Source organism: Pongo abelii, chromosome 2 (genome assembly GCF_028885655.2).
Source record: "Pongo abelii isolate AG06213 chromosome 2, NHGRI_mPonAbe1-v2.0_pri, whole genome shotgun sequence".
NCBI classification, from domain to species: domain Eukaryota; kingdom Metazoa; phylum Chordata; class Mammalia; order Primates; family Hominidae; genus Pongo; species Pongo abelii.
In genome coordinates, this window is record NC_085928.1 from 181,901,313 (window position 1) to 181,914,818 (window position 13,506).

General features: G+C 41.3%; 1 long non-coding RNA gene across 1 annotated transcript in view; it reads left to right on the forward strand.

The window, feature by feature from the left end:
• The window catches only part of LOC134761055 (uncharacterized), a 91,916-nt gene extending 79,203 nt beyond the window's left edge, over positions 1–12,713 (forward strand). The window contains exon 5 of the long non-coding RNA XR_010139302.1: positions 12,620–12,713. This is a non-coding gene — a long non-coding RNA (uncharacterized LOC134761055). The remainder of the gene's footprint in view (positions 1–12,619) is intronic.
• Positions 12,714–13,506: the final 793 nt, after the last annotated feature.

Below are 13,506 nucleotides of genomic sequence, written 5' to 3' on the forward strand. Positions count from 1 at the left end.
TGGGTGCCTGTAATCCCAGCTACTCGAGAGGCTAAGGCAGGAGAATTGCTTGAACCCGGGAGGAGGAGGTGGCAGTGAGCCGAGATCATGCCATTGCACTCCAGCCTGGGCAACAGAGTGAGACTCCGACTCAAAAAAAAAAAGAAAAAAGAAAGAAAGAAAGAGTCATCTCTTAAAGATACACAATGATGTAAGAAAGTAAGACTCGAAAGTCTCAGAATGTGTTATAGTGCTAGCCACATGAAATATCAACCCTCATTCCACTGGTGAAGGCACTCATGTTGTGATCCTAAGCCCCTCTTCCAGGCCTATCTCCCACCACACCCTTTGTGCATCCTGTGTTTTAGGCAGACTGAACAACTCATGGGGCCTACACATTCCAAAGTTCTTCCTGGCTTCCCTCCCTACCCCTCAAACTGTGCAGTCTTACACAGCTCATCTTGGGGATGTTATCTCCCTGTTGAAGTTCCTCCTAATCTCCTACTTCCTTTCTCCCTCCTAATGCAAAAATAACTTGTCTCTCTTTGGACTCTCAAAATACTTTATTTTGTATTTGTCTATTGGACTTTATCTTACACCACCTCATTTTTAGAGTTACTGTTGCCCATTGCTCCTGAGAGCAAAAATAGTGGCTTATTAATTTCTGGATTCCTAATGCCTATCACTGTGCTGAGTAGGCAGTAGTTTTTTGATGATCTTTATTGTGAAAATTATTTAGAATAAGTTAAGTAACTTATTCTAAATAATTCATTGATGATATGAATTTTTCCATCATGGCTTTACCTAAAGTAAATCTCTCTAGATCAAAGTTAGGCAATGCTTTTTCTTTCTTTTTTTTTCTCTTTCTTTTTTTTTTTTTTTGAGACGAAGTCTTACTCTGACACCCAGGCTGGAGTGCAGTGGCGCGATCTGCACTCACTGCAACCTCCGCCTCCTGGGTTTAAGTGATTCTCCTCAGCCTCCCAAGTAGCTGGGATTACAGGCATATGCCACACGCCCAGCTAATTTTTGTATTTTTAGTACAGATGGGGTTTCACCATGTTGGCCAGGCTGGTCTCGAACTGCTGACCTCAGGTGATCTGCCCACCTCAGCCTCCCAAAGTGTTGGGATTACAGGCATGAGCCACCAGGCCCAGCTGCGGCAATACTTTTCTAGAAGTGAGTCTTACAATACTAATTCTTAGTCTGTGTCATTGAGTGAATGTTTGTGTCCCTCGAAATCTATATGATGAAATCCTAGCTCCAAGTATGATGGTATACGAGGCAGGGCCTTTGGGAGGTAATTAGGTCAGAAGGATGGAGCCCTCATGAATGGGAGTAGAACTCTTATAAAAGAGACCCCAGGGGCTGGGCGCAGTGGCTCACGCCTCTAATCCCAGCACTTTGGGAGGCCAAGGCAGGCGGATCACGAGGTCAGGAGTTCCAGACCAGCCTGGCCAATATGGTGAAACCTCGTCTCTACTAAAAATACAAAAATTAGCCAGACGTGGTGGCGGGCGCCTGTAATCCCAGCTTCTAGAGAGGCTGAGGCAGGAGAATCACCTGAACCCAGGAGGTGGATGTTGCAGTGGGCTGAGATCGCACCACTGCACTGCAGCCTGGGCAACAGAGTGAGACTCTGTCTCAAAAAAAAAAAAAGAAAGAAAGAAAGAAAAAGAGACCCTAGGTGGCTCTCTCTTTCTCTTCCTGCCATGTGATGATATAAGGAGAAGACAGTAGTATGCAACCCATAAAAGAACTCTCACCATACCCCAACTATACTGGACTGGGTTCAGACTTCCAGACTCTAGACTCCAGAACCTTGAGAAATAAACTTCTGTTGCTTATAAACCACCCAGTCTATAGTACTTTGTTATAGAGCCCAAACTGACTAAGACAGTGGAGTGTTGCCGTAACAAATACCTAAAAATGTGGAAATAGCTTTGGAACTGGGTAATAGGTAGAGACTGGAAGAGTTTGTTTTGAGGTACATGCTAGAAAAAGCATAGATTGCTGTGAATGAAATGTTAAAGATGATTGTAAGACAGAAGGCAAAAATACTTTCATTGGATTGGTAAGTCAAGCTAGGAAAAGAACAGGAACTCATATTACTGAGGAGAGGACCTACTATGTGTCGGATATTATGCCACACACTCTGCATATCTCATCTCTCATCTAAGCAAGGAGATCACCTCCATGGTAAAAGCAGCCATTTCCATATATAAATTTATCTTTTGAACTCAGGACAATTTCATCTAACAAACTGCGTATCTACCTTTTTGTTATTTTTTTGTATATTATTCGTTTTCCCCCCACCTTTTTCTTTAACTAAAGCAGAGTTTTTTTCTCTTTTTTAATTTCTTCTTTTTTTTTTTTTTTTCACCACTGTGTTCCCAGTACTTAGAATAGTGCTGGGGAATCAGAGCAGGCACTCAAAACATGTTTAATGATCAGATGGTTTTGACCTTAACATTTTCTACAAGTACTTTCCTAGCAGGTCTTGCAGTTGGTCCCTGAGAACAAAATGACCATTTTAAACATTTGCATGTGAGGATCACATTCTTTGCTGTAAATAAAACTCAGACATTTCTCCCAAGTGACCCAGAATCACAGGTGTACATCCTGAGAACCAGAAACATCTGGGTGAAGAGGGAGGAAAAAACCCTGCAATGTTCCAAACCTACAAACTGCTTTTTAAAAGACAGAATGAGAGAAAGCTTCAAAAACAGCCAAAACCTCTTGCAGAAAGAACTCCCTTGTGGAATGATGGAAAAGTTTGGAACCAAGGTTTCCCTGGGGCTGGAAGTGTTACTGGCCTCAAGGACTGAACCAATAACACTGCTGGAGTGAGTGTGGGTTCCAAGCTCAGCGCCTGCCAAATCCAGGATTTCTCCTCCCCAATTCTGAAGACAAACCAGATAGAAATTAAATCTGCTGGGTAACTGAGGTGCAGTGGAAAGTACGTGTGGCTGCAACTCAGAAGAGTCATTTATATTTATTTGTTAATATCAGGCTGTTTTTCCATTGACGTTCCTTAGATTCTTGCATAATAGTGTTTCATTAACTAGTGTGTGGGTGTTACTAGTAACTGTACACTCTTAAATAAATAAGGCAGGTGAGGGATGTTGTCAGTAGAAAATATATTGATTTAGTTTTTATTTCGTTGAATTTTTTTTATTTTAATTTTTTTACCAATGGGGTCTCATTCTGTTACCCAGCTGGAATATGATCATGGCTCACTTAAGTCTCAATCTTCTGTGTTCAAGCATTCTTCCTACCTAACCCTCCAAAGTACCTAGAACTACAGGTGCACAGCACCACACCCAGCTAATTTTTTAATTTTGGTAGAAATGGGGTCTTGCTATGCTGCCCAGGGTGGTCTCAAACTCCTTGCCTCAAGCCATCCTCCCCCCTCAGCCTCCCATAGTGCTGGGATTACAGGCATGCATCATCATGCCCAGCAATTTGTGTTTTTTCTAACCTGCAGAACAAAGTAATAAGCCTGTTTGTTTCAAGATCTCCACCTAGATAAACACAGAGAATTCTAAACATTAAATATTTCTGAAACTTCAACCTAGGAAACTGCTGCATTTTTTAGAGTATTTTGTCCTCTTCTGTTTGAATGTTTTACTTTTTTTTTCACCTGTATTGTGAAAAGAAAACCAGAAAGCAATTATTTCTTCCTTCTAGGCCCATCCCTTGTCTTTAATATCATCTTTGAAATGGCAACACCGAGGTCAGTGACTTCTCTAAGTGGCGTGAGCCACTGCTCCTGGTCTTCTTTGATTCTTTATGCTTTTTAAATTCATCCATCTCCCTAACAGTCCCCTCATCTCAAGCTCAAATTCAACTATAATAATATTTATAAGTGTCACATGATACATATTAATAGCATCATTCATTTCTTCATTTAGTAAATATTTATTGAGGCCAGGTGCAGTGGTTCACACCTGTAATCCCAGCACTTTGGAAACCTGAGGCAGGCAGATCACCTGAGGTCAGGAGTTCTAGACCAGTTCTAAACCTCGTCTCTACTAAAAATACAAAAATTAGCCGGGCCTGGTGGCGAACACCTGTAATCACAGCTACTTGGGAGGCTGAGGCAGGAGAATTGCTTAAACCCAGGAGGTAGAGGTTGCAGTGAGCCGAGATTGTGCCACTGCACTCCAGCCTTGGCCACAGAGCCAGACTCTGTCACAGAATAAATAAATAAATAAATAAGTCTTTATTGAGCTCCCAATATGCACCATGTACTGTTCCAGACTCTAAAGTTAAAACTACAAAGAAAACAGGGTGTCTTTCTGAAAGGTTCCTAATGTTTAAGGGTAGATGGACAATGAAAGCACAATCAGTGTTGTATCAGGGGCAAATGGGGTAACACAATGGAGGATGGGAGCAACATGTAACTATGTTCCATGAAGGTCATCAAAGGCATTGTGGAAGAAGTGATGAATAGGAGTTAACTCAAAAAAGGGGGGAAAAAACAAAACAAAACAGGAGACAGCATGTGAAAAAGTGCAGAGGCAAGACATAGCAAGCAATCTTACAGAACTACAAATAACTCAGTGTAGTTGAAGGATAGGTAGGGGGTGGCACTGGCAAGACACAGGTGGGAGAGACCAGACTGTGAGAAAGCCTTATATCCTGAGGACAAGAGGGGACTGATGAAGAATTTTAAGCAGGGTGAAGGGACGGGACATAATTAGAGATTCAGAAAGATCCCCCTGGATTTGATGTGAAAACTGAAAACCAAGAGATCTGTTTGGAGGCAGCGGTGGTGATCCGAAGGGAAGAAATGATCAAAGCTAGTGATGGTCCAAGTGGAGTTATGCCCTCGGAGGTGAGACCTCTCTTGGGGAGGTGGAATCTTCAGGACTTGGGTACCAATTGGACAAGCGTGTCAGGGAGGGAAAAGGGTCAGGAAGATGTCCAGGAAAAGGAGCAGGTTTTAGCCGGGAAATGGAGACAAGAACTTCATTGCAGTCCAACTGAGTAGAGGTGCCTGTGGGAAATCTAGATGTAAACATCCAAGCGATCCGAAACCTAAGTCTGAAGCTCAGGACAGCCTTCTGGGCCATTGGCACAAGTTCAGGGGTCATCAGCAATAAATCGTTGGAGCTACAAGAATGAACAAGATCACCAAGGGAGAGAATGTGTCCGGAGAATAGAAGAGGGTCAAGCTCAGAGAGGTCACACTGAGTTAAATAGAAGGGCAAAGGAAAAGTTGTCGGAAAGGAGACTGAGAAGGAGCAGCCAGAGATGGAGGAGGGAAAGTTGGAGAATGTGGCTTAATAGAAGGCAAATGAAGAGAGCATTCCAAGCACAGAAGGAAGTGGTAAACAGCGTCAAATGTTGAGAGCTCAAGTTAGATAAGAAATGAGAACTGTTTATTAGATGTAGCAATAGGGAGGTGGTTTGGGACCAAATGAGAGCAGTTTCTGAGGAAAGGTGTGGGCAGAAGCAGATTGCTGTCAGTTGAGAGGAAAGGGACGTGAGGAAGCCACAGAGAATGTGGACAGTTATTTCAAGAACTCAGGCTCTGAGGGGGAGGAGTGGGATAGGAGAAAAGTGTAGGGCAAGCGGGAGAAAAGAAGAGTTGGGAGGATTTTTTAAGAAGAAAGAGACTTGAGGATACTTAAAAATGGGAAGGATCCTGTGAAAATGTTGAGGTTGAAATATAGAAGAGTGGGGATACATGTTGGAAGGAAGTACATGAGAAGGCCCAAGGTGATGAGAGCCTAAGTTTAGATGGAAGGGTTAGTCTTAGGGGAAGGTAAGTGCAGGTATGGGGACAGGTAAGATGGTCAAAGACATGGTAGGAAATTGTGTGTGTTCTCATCTGTGGCTTCTTTTTTTTTTTGTGAAGGAGCAGGCAAAGTTATTTGAAGGTAAGGGGTGAGGTAGAAGTATGAAGGAAAGAAGTAGATGGCTTCAGTTCAATGAGGAAAAGTCTCATAATCGATGCTGTGGAGATGGAAGGGAGAGAGCTGACCAAGAAAACAGGAGCGTCAGGCAGTGCTGATGGCACAGGGCATGTGGGAGTTCATTTGTAGGATACCCTTCCAGAAAGTTTGGTGATTTTCTCCAGCTGTGCTTCCCAGCCCAGGAACAGAAAAAAAGGTAGACAGCTGCGGGTGGAAGAGTTTTGCCTCAATGTTTTGATGGAAAGACAATTTGAGAAGACTAGAGGGGAAGCACCAAGTTCACGAGTGAGCCAGGTGTCAAGGGAGTGGAGTAAAAGTGCAGACAGAAGTACAGGGAGGGAGATGATCACTTTCCAAAAGGAAAACGCCAAGGCTTAGGAGGAGAGGAACAGTGGGAAAAGGACATCCAGAACAGAGGAGTAAAATGGGAGAAAATATTATAGTTGTCACACAAGTCACACCTTGGCCAGAGACCATGAAAGGCAACAAAATAGAAGGAATATAGAGTTCTCCCCAAAATAAAGCCTAGTAGTCATCTTGTAGCTAGGAAAACTCCTGCCTCTGTGAAGGAGTAAACCAAGGCTTGCATGGATTGTCCTGTTAAGGGAATCTTGACCCATTACGTTGGTCCATGGGGATTCGCTGGTTCCTCTGACTCTCCTACTTGAAACCACAGCAGCCTCTAGGGACTGGGACACTTGTTTCTCTGAAAGGAGTCAGCCCATGTGTGGTTCAAGGATGCTTCGTTCTCTTTACCTTATTTATAGAACCTTCTTATTTGAGAACTTTGTGAGGTAAGTAGTATTACCTCCCATTCACAAGCAAGGCTCAGAGAGTTTTATAACTTGCTCCCGGCTGTCAGCTACCAAAAGGGAGAAGTGAGACTAAGTGTACATTTTATGATTCCGAGTTCAGTGCTCTTTCAAACTATAGCCCTGTCTTATAGGACTGGAAATCCTTTAATTACTTCAAACCCTATGAGAAGATGCCAGTGTAATGGTTGTAATATTTTTGAAAATAATAAATTGATATGTTTACATTTATATTAACTTCCAAAGCCTAAGTCCTTCTGACTCAAATAGCAGAAAGGCTGTCAGGTGGGGGTGAATACCACCCATCTGGGAAATGTTCATGGTCACTTATGATTGTCACAGGTCTGTGGAATGCTGCTGGCATTTAGTAGGTGAAGGTCAGGGACTTTAAATCTCCAGCAATGCCTAGGGCAGTCCTACCCAACAAAGATTTGTCCTACCCTAACTTCAGTGCTGCTCTCAGTGAGGAACACTGGTAGGACAGCATGGTAGACGGCCTCCAAGACCACCCTGATGATCCCCATCTCCTGGTATTCCACCCTGTGTAGTCTCTCCCACACTGTGCTAGAGTCGTATAACCGATGGAACACGGCAGAAGTGATGCTATGTCACTCCCAAGATTGCAGCTCCTGTCTTGGTCACTGTGTCTCTCTTAGATCACTAGTTCTGGGGGAAGCCAGGTCATGACCAGCCCTACAGAAAGGCCCAATGGTGAGGAACTGAAGCTTCTGGCCAACAGCCATATGTGCGACGTTGGAAACAAATCCTTCAGTCCCAGTCAAGTCTTCAGAGGCTGTAGCCCTGAGTGACAGCTTGACTAAAACCTCAGAAGAGGCCTTGAGTCAGAACCACTCAGACAAGCTAGTCCCGGATTCCTGACCCTCAGAAACTGTGGAAGATTACAAATGTTTGTTGTCTTAAGTTACTAAGTTTTGTGGCAATTTGTTATGTAGCAATCGATAATTGAGATAAAGAAAAAAGTTATGGCTAAGTTTAATATCTATTTGTCTATCTATCTATCTATCTATCTTTCTATCATCTTTAATTTGTAGCAAGACTGTCTTAATAGCCAGCCACAGTTGATTCAGTCCACAGAGCTCTAACATGAGCCATGGCAATAACTCAGGATATAATGTAACAGAAGTTCATGTCTACCTAGAGAGAAAGGGGAAGTATGAACTCTTTGAGGAGGAAATAAAAAGATAAGGGAAGTAGAAGAAAAGAAGCATTCAGATATTTGGGTCTCAGCTTCTGATTCCAGGGCCACTGTACTTGGTTGTGCAGTGTTTATTCAAGGAGTCAAGTGAGGGTGGGTATCCAAGCCTTGTTTCACTTACCAAGATTGGCAGCCCTTGTCCAAGGATATCCTTCTGAAAGATCTTGCTTTCTAATTTTCGTAAGGGAACGGTATTAGTTTCCTAAAGCTGCCATAACAAAGTACCATAAACTGGGTGGCTTAAAACAACAGAAATTTATTCTTGCACAGTTCCATAGGCTGGAAGTCTGAAATCAAGGTGTCACAGGACCGTGCTCCCTCTGAGACTCTAGTTGGAATCCTTCCTTGACTCTTCCTAGCCTCTAATAATGGCCATCGAGCCTTTGCATTTCTTGGCTTGTAGCTGCATCACTCCAGTTTCTGCCTGTGTTGTCACACAATGGTCTCTTTCTGTGACTCTGCCTTAACAGGTCATCTTTCATCTTCTTATAAAGGCACCAGTCATATTGGGTTAAAGGCCCAAACTATTCCAGTATGACCTCATCTTAACTAACTACATCTCCAATGATCCTATTTCCAAATAACATTACATTCTGAGATACTAAGGGTTCAACAGGTACTGTAGGACTTCAATATATCTTTTTAGGGAACACAATTCAACACATACCAAGACCTATACAAGTTAGCATTCCCTCTGCCCACCTTTTGGATCAAATCAAGTGTGTAGATGGAGATAATCAGATATGTTTAGAGGTTTTTCCAGAGCAGGGAGGCTTTCCTAACTTCTTCGGATAGACACTGAAATAAATTCAAGTCCTTTAGAGGAATCAGAGCTTTAGTACGGAACTGTCCAAGCTGCTTAGAAGTAGCTGAGGAAAAGATGAAGGTGGAAAGAAGGTTGGAAAAGTGCCCATAAGGTCTCTCGTGTCTCCCATGTGAAGTAGAAGGGACTCATGAGTCCCCACATAGCCTTGTTAGGGATGGCTGAGTAGAGAGCCAGTGAACCTGCCATAGGGCTACTGAGGCGTGGAGTTAGAATAAACTTTCCCAACTCTGTCAGCTTTTGCCACAACTAAAGGACCTGCACTACCAGCAACAGCCTAAGGTCCTGGTGGAATCAAGAGAATGAGCATAAGTTTCACAACCATGAACGTCATTAGCAGGTATCAGCAGGGTTCCCTATAACTGAGAGGGATAAGAGACATTATCCTGGAGACCATCAAGGGCCTATTTTAATCTGATAATCCAAGGACTAGTGACCCCTCTCCCTGCCTGACCTCCAGTACCACGCGGATTCCATCTGTAGCCAGATACAATGTTGGTGAGAAGACCTGGAAAGGGAGTGAACTCAAAAACACTGGATATTTACCCAAAATGTACAAATTAACCCAAGTGCCTGCTTTCAACTAAAGATATTGCTAAAAGAGCTCTTTAACTGACAAGTTTATGCCTCCTCCTAGCTGTTCATAGAATAAAGAAATCATTTATAGAAAAAATTTTCTTTTAAAAGCCCCTTTTTTCAGACTTTCCAATTTGTAGTGGATTACATTTTTGCCCCCATTGAACCATCAATGTAGTAATTATAGCAATTGCCTGATTCTTTTCCCCCTATAATTTTCCAGGAAGGAAACACTAAATGCAAATATACTCATTTGCCTTTAAATCAAATCCCCAGTCCATTCGGCCACCCCAAAGCACATCATCTAAATGTGAATGTAAGCAATATTGTGTATTCTAGAGTAGCAATAACTTGACCATTGATTGTTATAGACCTCTAGAAGAATTACTGGTTCTTAGCAAGAGGTAGAAAATGTCTCAAAAATTAATAAATGTACCTAAGGTGGTTGGAGACAAGGCCCTAGATGCCTACAGAACTGCCTTCCTTTCCATAGCAGAATGCAGGAAAAAAAAAAAAAGGAGAAGAAAAATGGAGAGGAGGACAATGCTACATCTTTATTTATCTCATTGTTTTCTCCTCTTCATTTTCCATTTATATATATTATTTCACTTTATCTCAAAACCAAGAAATAATCTTTCTCAAACTGAAGTCAACAGACTACCAAGATTTTCAAGCTGTTCTTGGTGCTAACTCTTCATAGAAGTAGGCAGGTATTGTAGTGGGCCAATGTACAATCAAAGAAAAATAAATTTATGGATATATAAAGACTTACAGATACCACCTCTCCCCTCCATAAGTGAATAGTCCATCTTCCTATTATGATGATTATTCACAACAAGGTGAAATAGAAAACACTGAATTTGGAGTCACAATATACGGGTAAAAATTCCAATTCTGCCCTTTACTACCCTTGTCATCTTGTTGGAGTTATTGAACCACTGTGAATCTGACAGCTATAAGATGGAAATTATAATAATAATTCTACATATTTCTGAGTTGCTCTGAGAATTCAATGAGACCCACACTATTTGAGGGTAATGCTCCAAACCACCACTGATATTACACAGGAAGTATTACAGTGCTATGCAGCTCACACATGAGGCAAGTCATAATTCTTCTCACTCCCCCACCCCACTGTCTACTTCTGCAGCAAAACAAAGAAAACTGGTGCTATGGAGAATGTAATTGCCAGAATCAGCATCCAAATGGTGCGCAAATTAGCAGCCAGCAGTTGTTCCTAGAGTTAACAAGTCGATATTAAGGACTTCAAGTCATTAATAACAAAGACCTGCAGCAAACACAGACACGCCAAGACAGGTCAGATGATAGGAGACAATATTGTCATCAGTAGTGAGGCCAGGCTCTCACTAGCTGAGGCTTATCAACCAGTTTCTTAATGAGAAGAAATAGTAGGGAGATAACAAAAGTTCTGTTACAAACCCCCATTACCTTTAACTGCTCAAAGTGTGATTCATGAACCAGCCACAACATTATCACCTGGGAGCTTGTTGGAAATGCAGCATCTCAAGCTTTGCCTCAGACATACTGAATATGAACTTGCATTTTAACAAGATCCCCAGGGGAATCATATGCACATATAATTAGAGAAGCACTATTTTGGAGTTCATTGAACAGCAGCATGTAAGATGAAGTATATGTAGTTCTCAACAAATGCTTTTGAGTGTTCATATGATCTCTGATCAAATAACTCCTCTAGGTAGTTATGCATAGAAATGCTTCCAGGTGGATTCTACCAGACCATTGCTATCAAGATTCTGATACCCAGATGAACAAAAACAGATAAGCAGCACCCTTTGGAGTTTTTGGAGTTTTATGTCTTAATCAATGCCTAGCTGTGTCTGGGAAGTACTGCAAGAACACCTATTAAGTTCCCTCTTAAGAATTCAGTGTACACACACACACACACACACACACACACACTTCACACTTAGCATTCATCCAACAATCATTTATTGGACACCTACCATATGCAAGCATGTATTCTTTGAAAAATTAATAACCTGAAGTAAGTAATCTTTTTTCAACTTAAACTACAAATCAAGATTTACATGGAATTGAAATGCTTTTAAATCAAGCAAATTTTAAGAATTTTACACTCTGCTTTTAAATCTGTTAGCAGGAAAAGAAAATTTTTATAGGAAAAATGTCAGAAATGATAAAATGTACACTTGAGATACACTTTCCAGTCAGCTCATGTGAGCAACCTGAAATGAGGAAAGAAAGAAAAAGATCAAAAACAAGGAAGAATAAAAGATGGAAGCAGGTAGGCTCAAAAAAAGCAGATGAAGAATGAGACAGTGAGAGATGGCCAGAAGAGAGACAGAGATACAGGTAGAGTGAGAGATAAAGGACAAGCGTATGAGGCAAGTTAGAACTGCTTCTGCCACATCTTCATGGCATGTGTTCAAATGACACACATTTGTACATTTGAGTTCATGGTAAGAGATTATTTCCTGTAACATTCTATAGCACTTAACCATCTATGGCTTATCAGCTCTTTTGATGAAATACCATTAGCTCTAAAATGAAGGGGCTGAAACATCACTTCTGTGCTTAGAGGTACTCTGTTATCACCTCCAGTTATGAGAGGAGAATTAATTAATCATCAGCAAGGATAATTTGTGAAATTCTAGTATTTATTGTGCCCTGGAAAATCTGCTGTAAGGACTTTGCCACCTGCATTGGCCATCAGAGTAATGATCTCATCAAACTAGTTGTGTACACCAAAACCCTGGGCTATCAATCATGTATTCTTTTCAAAAAGATATCCAATGATAGAAGTGACATCTCAGTAAATTGATATAAAACGAAGAGTTGGCCAGGCTCGGTGGCTCACGCCTGTAATCCCAGTGCTTTGGGAGGCCAAGGCAGGTGGATCATGAGATCAGGAGTTCAAGACCAGCCTGGCCAAGATGGTGAAACCCTGTCTCTACTAAAAATACAAAAATTAGCTGGGTGTGGTGGCGCACGCCTGTAATCCTAGCTACTCAGGAGGCTGAGGCAGGGAACTGCTTGAACCTGGGAGGCAGAGGTTGCAGTGAGCTGAGATGGTGCCACTGCACTCCAGCCTGGGTGAAAAAGCAAGACTCCATCTCAAAAAAAAAAAAAAAAAAAGGAAAGTTAAGATATTCATCAGAAATCTAAATTTTATTTTAATAGAGGACTGTGTAAAACTGTCTGAAGAGAACAGTGGGACCCAGTGGTTTTATCAACCCATAAGCATGAAAAAAGAAATCTTGTTTCTTTTTTTTTTTTTTTCACTTTTAAGGTAGAAATTCTTATGGACTGGAATCTTCCTCAAGGCTTACTTTGTTCCTGGGATGCAGTGGTGCATAGAAGATAGGGCATTGACTCACTCGGACTTGGCTTGCCCAGCATGCATTGCAACAATAATGTGCAAGGTATTAAAGACATGAGTGAATTCGTAAGTATAGTGTAATTTGAGATTTCTTATGCAAGGTATTCTAGAAATGCCAAGTATCTTGTTTACTACAAACCAAAACTGAAATGTTGGTTGTCATGTTCACTACCACATAGAAAATACACAGTGAAAGACTTTCACATTTTTAGTGAAATGAGCAACGGGGGAAAGGTGATTTATCTTGCTGAAGTTCTGTAAGGCAAAATTATTTAGTTCATTGTGAAAGAAAATAAAATGTGCTCTAGAAAACAGAACACATAGCTTTTAGGGAGACAGGCTGCTTTTAAAAAGATGTCTGTGATTCCACAATAATGACATAAAAGCCCTAAGTGTTATTTCCTAGTCCTTACTACATTTTAACTGTCACTGAAACTAAAGTAATGGAAAAATTATATTTGTATGTATAAAGTAACTATAAATTATCCACTCATTACAAAACATCTTATCCTTTATCTATTTAGATACAATTATAACCTTGCTCTCCAACATTTTGGAGAACAGGATATTGGTTAATAAAAATTCTAGTTAAGTAAGTATTCAATTTTTTTTTTTAGTCTTTCTCTTATATTGTCCTTTATTCAGTTCTCCTAGACTGACAAAAAACATGTGTCCCAGTGATGTAGCTTTTCCTTCCAAAAAATTAGCAGGAACAGGCTGGACGCAGCGGCTCATGCCTTTAATCCCAATGCTTTGGGAAGCCGAGAAGGACAGATCACCTGAGGTCAGGAGTTCAA